This window comes from Toxorhynchites rutilus, chromosome 2, assembly GCF_029784135.1.
Source record: "Toxorhynchites rutilus septentrionalis strain SRP chromosome 2, ASM2978413v1, whole genome shotgun sequence".
In the NCBI taxonomy this organism is placed as follows: Eukaryota; Metazoa; Arthropoda; class Insecta; order Diptera; family Culicidae; genus Toxorhynchites; species Toxorhynchites rutilus.
In genome coordinates, this window is record NC_073745.1 from 254,389,421 (window position 1) to 254,405,419 (window position 15,999).

General features: G+C 38.6%; 1 protein-coding gene across 1 annotated transcript in view; it reads right to left on the minus strand.

The window, feature by feature from the left end:
* Positions 1 to 597: 597 nt before the first annotated feature.
* Positions 598 to 15,999, minus strand: part of LOC129768388 (mucin-5AC-like) — a 124,027-nt gene continuing 108,625 nt past the window's right edge. Inside the window, exon 3 of the transcript XR_008741668.1 lies at positions 598 to 15,620. The gene's annotated coding sequence lies outside the window, so the exon portion shown is untranslated. The remainder of the gene's footprint in view (positions 15,621 to 15,999) is intronic.

Consider the following 15,999-nt stretch of genomic DNA (forward strand, 5'->3'; position numbering starts at 1 on the left):
AAGAAAAATTGTTGGCCCTTTTTTTAAAAGTAGTCTAATTTTTTTTGAATATTTCAAGTATGTAAAGTTGCTTAAAAGACCCATGTGCTTACACCCACAACATTTGGCTGCTTTCAGAGATGGTGCTGCCAACGGCCAGTCGAGTTGGCATGAAATTCGTCAATTACAAAATGTGAATACAATGTTAGAGAAAAAATTTGAACCCTATCGTCGTCTAAACCATATGTGCTCCGCCCAGATACTTTTAATAAAGAATAACTTGTCATTTCTAGCTTCTTAATGGGAACCATTCAAACGATACGTGTCAATATGAAAATCTATTGTTTATGAGTGTTTTCATTAAAACAACTTTTGTATCATTTGATTGAATGAATAGAATAATCCATATATATATATATATATATATATATATATATATATATATATATATATATATATATATATATATATATATATATATATATATATATATATATATATATATATATGTATATATATATATATATATATATATATATATATATATATATATATATATATATATATATATATATTTTTTTTTTTTTTTTCAACAATAAAATCACAATTGTTTGGCAAAATTACACTTTGTTCACTAACCTGAAGACTGAACAAAAAATGAGGACACGCAAAAAATGCTCCCATTTTTTATTTCAATATTTTTTTTTAATTTCCATATGAATAACGTAAAAAATATGTGATCGCTTGGCCGAGTGGCTATCGTCACACATTACCAAATATATCATAAAATACGAGAGATGATTTTTGGATATTTTACAATTTGATGCGGGGTGATTTGGACCGCCTGTGCGGTGATTTTGTCCAGTGCTTGGTCAAAAAAAAAATCCGTTCTGATGTCCTTGACAATCAAAGTGCTTGATGCGTTCATGCTACAGTTTTTCTCCACCTGTTAAATTTTATCAAAGTTTTTCTATGTTAGCTACGTAGTGTTCAACAATAGAAGGAGATGACATTATAGAAAATCCAAGTTGAACCGTACTTTTCGAGATAAAAGGGTGGTCCAAATCACCCCGTATGTGCAACTCACCCCGTGTTACCCTAAAGCAAAATTGTTGCGCATTTCACAACAAATTGAATTTTTTTGTTTATGCTTTATCATAAAAACTAGTGTGAGAGTACATACCATGAGTACATTATGTAGCAGTGTATTTTTAAATATAATCGGCAACCCTTTAGAATTGACCAATCAGCAGCTGGTCCAAAATCGATCCCCAATTGTCTAGGCTTGTCTTAGGTTTACATCAAACAAGCGCGTCCTGAATCGGTCCTGCACGCTTCAAATGAAACTCCCGCACTATCCGTTCGACTATCATTCGATTTTTCCGAAAATGGCAGCAGTTTTATGGCCAGAAAGCAAAGGAAGAGGGCTGATTTGAGCAGTGTCAAGACACAAGTTGTACCGGGGCATATCATGATCTGAAGGCGAAGAAATGTTTGAGGAACGCCTACGAGAATTGGTTGAGAAAATATGATTGCGTCTTTATGAATGGTGAAACGTACATCGAGACCGTTATCCTCAACTCCGATCGATCGGCTGAAAACCCCGGAAGACTGTAAAACCGTTGACTGAGAAGCAACGCTTTCGTAATTTCGGGAAACATGAACCAGGAAAAACACCAAATATTGTAGGGGGTTGTGGATACGACCGCATTGTTGACGTAGAACTGCGAAATTATTTTATTTAATTCACTTGTTTATAATTTTGAATACAATCTAGAATGCATTAACAATTAGAATTAAATATTTAGTTAAACGTTTTCATGGCTCTGAAATGGACCCATTATCTGCGTAGTTCTGTAGAATCTGCCGAGGATGGTTGATTCACAAATCATTCTTGCCCTTGCGAGAACGATATACAAGCTTGCTTGCAAGCACTGCATTAAGTACATATCGTGAATGTCATTTCATCGAGTTCCACTATGGATTGGATGGATTCCTCAAGAAAAAAACACTGTCTGTACCATCTGTATTAATATCGAGCAACAGATTTATGTACAATGATTCCCACTGATGTTTAAAAAATATGCCCTTCTTTATTATTTTTTCGTTGTTAACGGAGATACTTCTTTTTCGAATTAATCGTCTTCGAATATAAGCATTAGCTACTCGTTGTTGACAGCACAGGTAGGTGAATACACGAATGCACAGAACAAATGTATGGAAAAATGGGAATGGCGTGCCTTGAGAAGCCTGCGACCCACTATTTCGCAGAACATAACACTGCTGTTTTACGTTCCGAGGCCCATCAGGACTGGGCAAAGGCTTAAAGGAGTTGATTCCGGATTTTTGTGACACTCCATGGAGACTGACAATGCCATTGCTTATACCACAACACCCTAAAAAGCTCCACCGAAACCAGTGCAAGACAGAAAAACTATGTTTGACGATAGCTTTTCTGGCGAAAACGGGAATAGGGGGGTCTTCGTAGCCACTTGGTTACGCGTTCGCTTACTAAGCGATTGATAGTGAGTCCATACTCAGGGCCCTCAATTGACTGTTCTATAAATAACCCAACAATGATCAATATCAACAGTCTCCGCTGTCCGGTCTGCTGAACAATGGAAGAACAGATAGAATACCCTGACGCCTAAATGGCTACTACAGTGTAATTTATCATAATGTAATGGAACAGAAAACCTAACGCCTAAATGGCTACTACTTCCACTGTGTAATTTACAATTTATTGAAACATAAACATATGTACATGTACACGATAAAAACCCGGCTCTGTTACAGATAAAATGCTAATGAGCCTGATAAATAAATAAATGGGATAAAAAAAAACGGGAATAGAATCCGGAGGCCCCATCTTGGTAATCGCCACGCTAACCCCAGGCTGTGGAAATCACTCGGTTTCGACGTAGAATAACGTCCCTTTTGGGGGTGCAAATTGGAAAACAAAAATTGACGGGTCGCGGAAATTGTCCAATTTCGAGCGCTTATTACTCAGTAATTCCCTGATGGATCTCTATCAACTCCCTATCAACTACTAATCAATGATAAAAAATATATAGTTTATGAAACTAGCTATTGAAAAATTGAAAAATGTCTAGTATTATCCAAATGAAAATCCTGCGTTCTGATTGGTCGCCTGGTGCAAGCAATCTCAATCATACATCAAGAAAGCAAGCATGCAATTAGGAATAAGGATACGAGACTGTACCATGAAATATGCGTTCTTTGCTTGGTTTTCTGCTGTGCTTCCACGTTTTGTATTGTCCAATTTTCACTTCTCCAGTTGTGTCATCTCAAAAGAGCAAGTTACGACTAATTGTGCTCGCGCAGCAAGTATAAAAGCCGTTTTCCGAGATTTCAGTGTTTTAGTGATACTCTAGACAGCGAGCGGTGCATGCTATTATTTAGAGAGAATTTGAAAACGTTGCCTACAAGTGCTAGGTTGCGAACAATATCGAATCGGTTTATGTGCTGTTGTTGTTTTCATATACCACACAATGGGCCTGATTCTCGAATACACTCCGAATACACTTCACGGCGGAAACGGAATGAAACGTATCCGCGATGACAACGGTACAGTGTCGACATCTGGATACGAGATTAGCTTCCCACTAAACTCATCATTATAATATCAAATTATCTTCAGATAAAATTTTTGTATGAGATTATTATATCACATGAAGAAAACAAAGTTTTCCAATCACATTGAATACCAGTTTGATACGAAGAAGATAATTTTCATTAATGATTTTTTATTTGAAAAGTGTTCATTCTGCCTGAAAACTCATCATTATCTTCGACACTTCACTAACTCGTAAAACGTAGTTCAATGGCGTGCCGTTATTTTCGTTTCCACCGTGAAGTGTATTCGAGAATCAGGGCCAATATCACGCAAGTGGGATGCCTTTTCAGGCAAAATATATATTTTTATCAAGGCTCATATGGCGTTAGCCTCACAGGGCCGGAAGTTCAATACTTTGACAATTCTTCTTATTATCTATGTTAGTAATATGTAACCGATTACTCGCGGTTGGCTCGAGGTTAGTATTACAAGTGTTTTCGTAATTGGGATGTTGCTGTCTCCAATGCTCTGTACGTGTGCCCGACACGGGGTACTTCCTATTGGGATTCAGCTGACCATTAATCAGCAACGCCCCCCTAGTCTGTACCTCATATCTAGCGTGGTGCGTCTTTCTTGACTCGAGGAATCCAGGATAGAATGGTCACTAGCCGGCGCAATCATCAGTTCGTGTAGAGTTGTCATGAGCGGTACAACCTTTGGCTCTTGTTGAATGATCAGTGGACTGCACATATAGAATCAAAGGATATATGTCACAATATTTGGCCAATATGATATTGCAATTTGTTCCAAAGGGCCTTAAAATGGAATTCAGCGAAGTCGATAGAACTTCGATTTGATTGTGGACTGCTTATTTCAGTTATTCTCCATCGTTCAATCTACAATCCTCTTTTTCTCTCCTAGTTATGCAAACCAGTTTGTACCCCATTCTCATCTAATCACCTTTTAATGACCCTCTTCAAATTGAAATTGAGAAGCAACGGGTATCCAAATTTTCCCTTCAGCACCGCAAAACAATGGTTGTTTTTATCGTTCCTCTCCGTAGCTATTGCTGCACGAATGCTACCAGGCTGCTCTTCAGTTGGTGGGCGGATTTACCCGATCTGTTTCGTAGCCCAGGGCGGAGCGTGCGGGAGGGTGAATTGCATCGCATGAAAACCGGAACTATGCAGGAACAACGTCCAGGCAGCATTTCCCTTGGATTCAATTAAAACTAATTACACATTTTCTTCTCCACTGCGAGCAACAGACAGACTGTGGAAGCGAATTGAGACTCCATAATGACTAGCAGAAAGTGGCGGGGCAAATGGAGCCATACATTGGAAGATGGTTCTCGGAACAGCGGTACATGAAAGCGGGAAAAGAAAATCTGCAGAAGACGAGTGCATCTTGACCTCACCAAAATGGAGATTCTATATGGCGGAAAACGGATGAAGATTAATTGAGGGGGTCTCCCAAAAGTACTAATATTCATGAACCGGTAATGACTTTAGAACTCCTGGACAACAGAATCATATTCACCGTATGACATATGCTCAACTGTATTAAAAAAATCCAATCTCACAAGGAAACAACGAGAAGCAACAGTGTATGGAAACAAACAAAAAATAAAACCAAATAGATTGAGGGCACTTGTATCCTTCAGCAGCTCAGCAGAACAGAAGGCATCCCAGTGCCGTCAGCATTATGCACTGTTTTTCCCTCCCATTCTCGTTGAGGCGTCTGTAACGAGTGACGACCTCGTTTTTTTTTCTTTCTGCAACTCTAGCTTCTTCTTGGAAGCGATCTTGGGCACAACGGCGGGACCTCGCGAACAAAAGACTCTGTCTCAGCCCACTATTCTCCCATTTAAATTTCTTCGCTCGCGGAAAATTCACACTCCCGCAAGCCATTGTTGAACATATCTTCTCCTTCCAATGGTTTGTTTTTGTGCAATGCATTTTGCGCCACTGGCCACCGAGTGCCGGGCAGCTTTCTTCTTTTGAAAAGTCCCGGAATTGAAACGGCGCCTTCTCCTAGGTATTAATTTAACGCGGAAACAAAAATTATTGTTGTTTTTAATTCAATTAGAAAAACACTGGAGGCAGTGCACCAGAAACATTGCCTGTTTTGCTGTGGGCGTAAAGCTTTTGCAGAGTTCGCTTTGGAATGATATTTCTCAAGGAGGGAGAGATTTCGGAGGTTCGTTTTTCCAACTTTCATTTCTGGTAGTTTATGCTCACGAGAGACCTACAATTATTTAAAACATTACAGACTTACAGTAATGTTTTGGAATAATCAAAATTTGTGTTATGTTAAAAATGCTTTTCGCAAGCATACACGAGGCTGAAGTGGGATGTAACAAGTAAACCAAATACTTACCGACTTTGTTCGGTATCTGTAACAGCCAAATATAGCTAAAAACAAAATTATTATCGACTTGATTTACATAACCGGACCCGATATATCAACAATCGAAATTATTTCATGCACTGGATGGTGTGGTTTATTGGCCGGTATTGCAGAGATACCTGCCAAAATGCTCGAAAAAGTGGTTCAAAGTTTGACAAGTGTACTCACGGATAGCGAGGCAATTATTGTTCAGTCTGCATGTAATTATCTACAGTTTTAAGAAAGCTCTGATGAACGCAATAGAGTTCTGTACTTGCATGCATTTTAATAAAAGTGTGCATGCAAGTACAGAACAAGCAAGGTGTGTGCAGCCACAACCTTGCTAAAAGGAATAATCATCGAGACGAACCAAATCACGAAGCATCAAGGAAGCGAAAAACGAGGAGTGGAATACGGATGAAGGAAGCAGTGAACGGTCTGAGGAGACCGTCTGCTCCATTCGTAGAAAACGGCGGATGAAGCGTATCGAGAGCTTCAAAAAGTTTACGGAGACATTGTTCAAGGCGAAACATCGTGATTGGTTCGGTAGTTTCAAATACAGTGATTTTGGTATTGATGACAGTCCACGTGAAGGAAGGTCAAAAAGCTTTTGAAATTCTATATTAAAGGTTTTACTCGAAAAAAATGCAACTCTTTCTTTCAAGTAAAACTTTTTATTGCATGGGTAAAAAAAAAAATGGAGTAAAACTAGTTTAAAGTGTGATGAAATTTCGTCACAATCTGTCAAGTGGCTATCGAGATGGCTTCAAGTAAGAAGTTCTTCGACAACAAATTATGGGCGCGGTCGTGGAAAATTCACGCCAGTTCCACAATTAGATCGTGAAACAGTTGGGAATCGACCATTCTATCATGTCCCGTGTGATAAAATTGTTCAAGGAGATTCAGACGATCCAGTGGCGTGCTGGCAGCGGAGGAACAGGGAAGACGATCGACCCCGTGGAGGCAAGGAAGGTGAGAGATCATTTCAAGCGCAATCCGAACCTTACGATTGAGGACGTGGCTAATAGGTGAATTCTTCCTTCTGGTTCGTCCAGCAGACAACGATGTTGTTTTTGTGCCGAAGGAGGGAAATCCGCCAAACTCGCCAGAACTTCACCGAAAAGGAAAATTCTGGGCGATTATGAAGGACAAGCTTCGGAAAACAGGGAAGTCTTCAAAATCGACCAGGATTTGAAGAAAGAGTGGATGAAAGTATGTATGAAAGATGGCGCATGTGTTGCACAGGATTTGATGGGTAGCGCTAGGTCCAAGGTGCGGGTATTTAGTCTAGGAGAAGAGGTTGAATAAACCAACTTTGCAAAAGCATAGCTATTATGTGTTTTTACTCCCTCAGAGTTTTTAAAATATCTGATTTAAATAGAATTATTGATGAAAACGGTTAAAATGAAATGTTGTCTGTTGAATTTTTATCGAGTGCGGGTTTTAGCAACGCACACTGTCAGGCAGCAATTCCAGCCATCCGGTTGCCTCTTAAGGAATCAAGAAATTATCAGAAATCAACTTTTTTTCAACAACATCGAACAGCATTGACGGGCTCATCCGTGAGCTTGTACAGATTGTACAAATTTCCAAGCATTATTACAAAAAGGTTACCCTAATAACACCTTAATTTAGGGCACATTTCGTAGGTACTGCCTCGGAAATGGAAGAAGTTTCTGCTGGTCTGCGACAAGGTAGTCTTCCTAGACCACAATACGTCAGGAACACGAACAATACACGCCACAACAAAATGGCGTGTTCGAGAGGATGAATTGAATTTTGTTTTGGGGGCTGTGGATGAGTACGTTCGCCCCGCCATATTTGTAACTAATCAGTGCCCGACTGCAGCTGTTGAGGTGAAGAAAAACCCTACAAACGGTGGACCGGAAGGAAGCTGAACATTAGCAAACTGTATGTGTTCGGGTGTTCGGCGTATACCCACATTCCGAAGGAGTTGAGAATGAAACTGAATCCAAAAGGATTCATAGCCAACGGAATCCGCTTATGGGATTTATAGTAAAAAGGGTGGTTGAAGCACGAGATGTAGTATTCGACGAGATCTCACTGTTTGGTGCGAAACGAGAAGCCAAGAAAGTGACAACAAAGCAGGTTGAGCTCTCTATAAGAAGCTTGTGGATGGACAACCAGAAGAGCGAGTGTTTGGACTACTACAAGAGTTTGCTTCAACAGCAATCTGATCGTGGAGTGCAGGAGCGAGCGGTTTGGAGCTGTGGACGATCAAGAAGAGAGTCTGTGAGATAAGACTGCTATGAGGTATCAGATTTGGCACTGAGTACGGAGAACTTCGTCGATGGTTTTCCGAACACAATGATAGGTCTCAAGAAGTGATATGACCGGTCATGTTAGGAGGAGATGATAAAGGAGGAGATCGAGGCACTGGGCCGCACATAGAGCTTGTGGAATGATTAATGTACGTGACTGTGACATCGTGCCCTGATATGAGTCTAGCGGTGAATTATTTTAGCGGTTTTCCAAGCTGTGTTACGGATGAACATTGGAGTTACCTCAAGCGTCTCTATCGTTACATACGAGGTACAACTGATCTGATGCTGGTGTTTCATCGAGATGACACAGAGGGAGTCAAAAATGGATATGTTGACTCGCATTGGGTGGAAGATATTACCGACCGGAAGACAGTCTTCAAGATCTACTCGTTGACAATATCCTAAACAACAGGGAAGCAGACATCGGTGGTGATATCTTCGGCCAAAGACGAGTATATGTCTAATAGCGGATTGAGGAGTGAAGATTGAAAAACCTACCGCGTTGAGAAGGAAATCAAGCGTGAATTCGGGTCAGGGTTGCCACATATACAGAATTTTCTGTATTTTACAGTTTTTTCGCCAAATTTCAGATACAGAATCTGTATATGTAGAATTACGGATTTTCAGAAAAGATGCATAATTTACAGATTGTTTTCGATCCAATTTTATATATTAAATTTATTACAGTGCATACATAGATAACTTGATTCATAATAATGTTGGACGTAACGCAACGAGATGGCTTTCGTTGGAGGCAATTAGTAAGCGAAATCTTGATCGACTTGAAGAGTTTCAACTATTCTTTTCGTTCCAAGTTGAATATGACCATAATCAATTCGCCAACCGAAATTGACTCATTTGAACGATCCTATGACTAAACCGATTATGCTGTTCCTAAATTTTGTTCTACCACTTATCGTTAACGTCAATCGCACTTTTTAATCAGAAAATTTCTCAATTTTGCGAAGAATGTTATTGTTGTTCATGTTGGGTAACATATGCTTGTTGAAGCTACCAAACCTTGATGATTTGATGCGTCAATTTCCTCGACCCGCTGAAACAGGTAATAGACAAAGCTTGGATATCGAATTGAGGCAGTTCAAGTCGAATATTAGAGTAGTGCGGGGCAAAGGTGCGCACCTATCTGTTGTCGTCCAATAACTCTTGAAATCAAAGCAAATAAAATTCAGTTTGTTTACCAAATTGTAACTATATATATATTACCTTCAAAACGTAGTACAAGAATTTCTCGAGTTTTGTTTGTAATTAGAGAAAAACCTATTTTAATACAAAATGGCAAATGCGTACTTTTGCCCCATAGTGGGGGCAAAGGTGCACACCATACGGGCAACAGTGCGCATTTATTGAATTGTACTTCTAAGGTAACTTGTAACAAAAATCAATGCTTTATCATTACCAGCGGAAGAAGCATCATTACCAGAGTGTGTAGGCACCATTCAGTGGGGAGGAGGGGGTGCTATATGATGTTTTATGGGTGGAAATGAGTATGGTCCAACATACCACGTGGAAATTTTTGGGAGGGAGGAGACTGACAATATAAGATATATGAAAATGTTCAACATTTGAAACAGAATTCGTTTTTATTAACAAACTAGCTAATCCGGCGAACTTTGTCCCACCCACATTTGATATATTGATGTAAATCATTTCGAGCGCTCAAGTTTCCACAGAAGTAATTTTTGTGTACATAATCTATACTCGCGGTACATAATTTCTTTTTTGACATATAAACCTGATACAGACTAAGACGCATCAATCCTGATACTGACTGTTTAAATCCGTTGCTCCGTTCTTGAGTTAAATCGTGAAGAACGGACACCAAATGATATAGATCATGTTTATAAATACATAGTTACCTTCACTTGATTTATTTGGAACACATAATTAAAAACAAAACAATATTTATTTGAAGTTCATTGTGAAAACATAAATAAAAATGAAACATAACCGTTATTGAATTGAATGCATGGTGAAAATAAAAACATGAAATTCATTTTGAATTATTTTTAAGCAATTGTTTATTTTTCTTCCTCATCTTGGATTTCGGTTCTGAAAGTTCCGACGCTTTTCCTTGGAGCGCTGTTGCTTCGTTGCGCTGTTGTGGTGTTCGAAGAGACAGACATGGTTCCAGAGATGGTTCCTCATGAAGCTAAAATCCCACTCTTCCTGCCAGTTTTGCAACTTGGTTGAATTCGTGCTGGAAGTTGTTGGCTTCCGCAAAATCAAACGCCAGACGACGTAAATCTTTGAAAGTCATACCATAGAATGCTTTGTCCAGTGCTCTGCAGTGGTTCGCCAGATCCCCAGACTGCTCACTCGTAAATACTTTTCTAAACCACCCTAGGTGCTCGTTGGCCCATCCCAGCAGAAGTAGCAATGTCGATAAAAGAAGATTGAAATTATAAATCACTCACAGATATAAGCCTCTTCCTCAGAGCTGATTCAGAAATATCGAGGTTTGCCGCAATCCAACGCTTCGAGACTTTCTGGAGTGCATTTCTTCAAATCAGTTTTCTTCTTGTTGGTTCTATTAAAAATTTAGTTGAAAACATTTTATATTATTTTTTCAGAGCAAAACTCTGGTGCGAACTTTGCCCCACAGCCACTGCCCACTTTTGCCCCACAAGCAATTTTTGAACTAATTTTAAAAAAAGCTCTTGAACTTTTTCACAAAAACGAATACGCACTATCATTTACTATAGAATGAAGGTTTCCTTGACAGTGTAGTTTCGAACTTTCCAGTTATTTTAGGTAAGTTAATCGTCATCTCCAAAACTGAAAAAATTAGATCAAAACATCGCAAAACTCTTTTTACCTCATAACTTTTTTCATGAAATGTATGTATTTATATGTGTGAGCTGCTGGTGTAATAATGTATCAAACGAATCCACTGTTATAGAAATTTTATGCTCGTTTGCTTCAAAAAGGCCAATGCGCATTTTTGCCCCGCACTACTCTATGGGACAAAAATTGAGTGACTCAGATGTAACTGGCTCCCAGCTGTTTGATGTTAAAAGGCGTGATGGGAAATTTTTGTGTGTCCATTGGTGAGATCGTTTGTAAGACATTTTTTGATGACAATCTTCAGCTTTTGTTGAGCGGATATTTTCGCTTTTTAATGCCAACGAAACAAAGTCCGGAAATCGATTGACTACCATAATTATGAACTCTATTTTGAAAGCGAAGAACTATGTATCGGCTCAAGGAGGATTGTCAAGGTTGAAATTGAAGGAAAATTTGAAGGCAAAGTTTAACAAAACCATGTATAAACATCATACAATTAAGAGAAGTAAAACTATTCTCTGATTTATTTTGTTGTATTGACACGACTTCAACAACCCCTAAATAAGAAAAATAAGTAAAAAATAAGAAAAATCAAACAAGATAAATAAAAATAAGAAGTGGAATAAACTTCTATTTTTTCGATACAGATCTTTCTTACAGATTTTTTTTTCTCTAAAAATATAGATATAGAGATTTTTTCAGAAAATTTTACAGAATTAAATGTGGCAACCCTGATTCGGGTGACAGAAGAAGGAAAACCGATTAAGAAATTGAATCATATGGACGTACAATATCGTTTTGTGAGAGATGAGATTCAGAAGGAATTGATTCGGTTAGTGTATGTTCCAACAGACAGTCAAATTGCTGATATAATGACAAAGGGACTAGCGAGAGTTCTGTTTGTGAGTTGCGCGAATTGCTCGGGTTGACGAAGAGTATAAAATGTATTCTTTTTTAATTCGGGGTTTTTTCAAACAATAGATTTTTTTGCTTTATTTTATTTGGCTTTGTAGAAGGTAGTACAAAGTATAAGTTAAGAAAAAAAATCATCACCATTGGCAAACGAGAATGTAGTTTGAAAATCGTTCAGATTACTCAAACTATCAATAAACTATCGAGATGAAATATTGAATAGAAAATTGATGTAATTGACTAATCTGTAATCATGCAAAGAATTACATGTCATCCTGCAGAATTTTTAACAAAATAATGTGTGAAGGAGAGCTTTATGATTGGCGCTATTTGTACAATTAATAATTAGAGTGCTTGCATTTTAATTCAATTTATCAGCCCTAGTCCGTAGCTCAATATCGGATCTCTGTCCTTGACAGGCAGATACAAGTACCACCTTCCCCTCTTCTCCATCACACCAAAAATCAAAAATACGCCCGTTAGCAACGGAGAATTCATGCATAACACATAAAGCGCCTATTCTATTGTATAATCTATCTACAATGGTGCATAAAATGCAAAGTACTCCCGATTCCAATGAAAAAACAAAACAAAAAAAGGAGTTTTCCATTTTAAGTGACGTCGCTTTTCACGCTGAAGCGCACTACCACGCAAGTGAGGGTGGTGCAGGCGGGGTCACTCGCTATCAGGTCAATCCCGATAAGCTGTTGCGTGTGTGTGTCCATAGAAACAAAAATCATCAATTTCGTCCCGGTGGATACGACGCGAATTGAGTGGTCACTTGATGGGAAATTTTGGGTGTCTGAAAGGGCGGGTGCTAGTGAGGGCCGGTAGATTCGTAAAATTACTCAAAACCAATTTGAGCCCCGGACAAACACACTGACACTGTTCGGAGAGAGAGAGTGGGTGTTTTGGTTTCACATGGCAATCGTGCGAGCATTGGAATCGTTTCGACGGTTTGAATTTTTGATAGTGTGTTAAGCCTATAACGCGCAAACTAAATATTATCAGATTCCCCCTTAATGGAAACTGCCCTGTTACGGCAGCGAACTCTCCTCATATGGGTAGAACCAGCGAGTTGATCCGGACTGAGGGATAGTGTAAATATTATCTATTTACGGGATTATCAGATGGAATATGCAATGGAACGGAATGCGTTGGCGGCGTTTCATAGCTGTGTGACAATCACTTTCCAATATGTGTTTCAATTTTTTCGATACCTGAAAAGTTGATAAATTTAATTGATTATGACGTCTGTGTTATGCGAACAATAAAATAGACAATGCTTTCCGTTGTATTAATTAGGATTAGTTTTACTTAAATTGACACCGTTTTGAAAGTGTCGCACTGCTTAGCGATGCCCAATTGACTAGAGATAAATGCTACCGTAGTAAATGACTAGTTACTGTTTCTCTAAGGCTAATCATACTTAGAAGTTTGGATTTAGTTAGTAATAGAACTCCTACCGATATCTATGATCTTTCAAAACTAATAAAATATATATACATCTCTCGAATTCATAGTTAAGAAGAGTATCGATTTTTTAATTGAATAGAAAATATAGCAGAGGATATTCTGGATGAGCTGTTGATTCCTATAGTTGTTCGAATATATCTGATCGCATATCGGCTTATGCAGTCTATAGTTTTAAACTTTTCAATAAACGTAATAATGGGATGACTTCCAAATAATCTCGTGGAACGATTACACGTTCTACCTCTACTACTTTTTTCGTTGCTCTTATTTGTATTTTGCGGTTGTTTGAGAATTAATCGTTTCTTCAACACTCTGACCCATTTTTCCTCCTACATAACGTGTAACATGGTTGATTTAGACGCTCTGCTGTTCCTCACTCGTCAATCAGAGCGTCGTCCCGTGCAATGGCTAACCACTTCATGGGTAATTTATCTTTCGGATAACATATTTGGGGGGGCCTGCAAGTGTCACATAACAGCTCCGCCTTCGTCAACCCTTCCCTTCGGGTCAAACAAGCTCCCCTTCCCCTTTTTCGCCCTTTTGCTCGTTACGACCATACAAAAATGTCGCGGCTTTCTCACTTCTGTTGGGACAGGCTCGAAAGTATCAAACTTTGCTCGGGACGGTTCCCTGTCAAGTAATGGGTTATTAATTATACCACTTGCCAGCTCCGTACTTTTTTTTGTTTCGTTTTGCCTTTATCTCCTTATTATTCTATTTTTTACAGCTAAAACTGGCGTGAATTGGCGAAACTATAAAAAAAAACTCACTATTATATCTACATCTAATCCTAAACGCTAAGGGGAAAGTGAATGTGTTTCTGTATTGCTTTTGCTTTTCTACTTTGTAGCCGAAATTGCGTTTGTTTTCACAAAGTGTATTTTTCAAATACTATCATTACAAACTAAAATTTGCTTTTATAAAAATATTTTCTGTCATGAATCTCTCTGTCTCTCTCTCGCTTTTGTTTTATGTTAATAATTCCATACTGTTTCATTTGTTTTTGTTTTATTTTACATCTTAGACATTGTATGTTTGTTGTTGTCTTCCATTCATCGAATCGGCATCCCCTTTGATGGTGCGATTTGTCATAAAACATTTTGATCATTTGCTTCTCTGCTAAGGAAGACAGTGTACTCTGTATTCGTACGGACTCTTGATTCTTCGCTTTTGTTTATTTCCTCGGCAAGTGTTGCCATGACACAATGGATAATTGACTCTGTATTAGAGTTTCTAATGATGTGATGTAGTGTATTTTTCAGCAGTTTTAATTCGACGCCAGGCATTTGTCTTATAATCAAATATATAATAATAAGATATGGTTGAAATAAATACAGATATTTTAAAAAAAATCCCGTTGACTTGCGTATCACATATAATGTTTGGTCTCGAACCCATTCGACTATCAAGTTCGTGACATGATGACTTATTTTTGTCAAATTGCTGAACAAGTTTATGAATTGAACTGAAAACTTATAATATCAATAATGACTCACAAGATCTGGCAACAATCTTATCTGACATATCGCAATTAATTTGAATTTGGTCATCATCTTGTTTTCCACTTCTGTTTTTTCCGACAGAGCTGCAGTACACGTGGAGATTCATTTTCATCTCGGTTTGTGTGGGATTTTTACTTCAACGCCATTATTATTGGAGTGTCCCACTTGACCGCAAAAAAAAAAATCTTTCGGACTTATCGATTAATCGATTAAAAACGTATATAAAATGATTGACACTTGCGATAGTAGCGCGTTTTTGTTGTTGTTGCTGCGGCTGCTATTGATGGCCTTTATGCTGCGATTGATGACGGTAATGATTCGGATGACGACAATGGTGACGATGATTGAAGATGATACCCGAATCTCGGGTGGTTTTGGTGTTGTCCTGCGGTTTTTTTTTGCGGCGTCCCCTACTTCTATTACCCACTGCTTTGGTTCCGTGGTCGATAATGGTGATTGATAATGACTTGGATGTCCTCTGCCGCTGCCGTCAGAAGAATGCTTCCAAGGAACAAGGACAGTTGCGAGGCCTGTTTTCGGTCAGCCTGTCGGCCCCTTCCGTCCCTGACGCGCATAGGAGGACTCACTTTTTACGGCCGGCCGCTGCCCTTGCTCGGATGCTCGAATGTTCAATCAAGGGTTTCTGGGCAAGAACAAGTGGCCTTAGAGAGGGTGGAACGAGGTGGGGGAAAGTACCTGAAGATTGATGAGATGTGTCATTATTAAGCTTTTTCTTAACGTTCCATGTTCTCCTCCTGGGTTGCAGGATACAGTTCAGAGGGTTTGGGTATCGAGAGAATGGGACGATTGGGTTCTAGTTGTTGCACAGCAAAAGACGATGGATTTATTACATGGCTTGAATGACTGTGTGTTTGAGAACCGGATTAAAATTGGGTAAAAGTTGTGATAAGTTGTACAAAATGCAGAGCACGAGATAAATCTCATTGGTTAGAGTAAAAACAGAAAAAAAACCCGAAACGAGGAGCAAAAATCATAAAGAAAATGACGATTTCGTTGACTTTATTTTTTTAAATATTCAAATATAATTCTTATTTTAGAATACACAGTTCCGAAT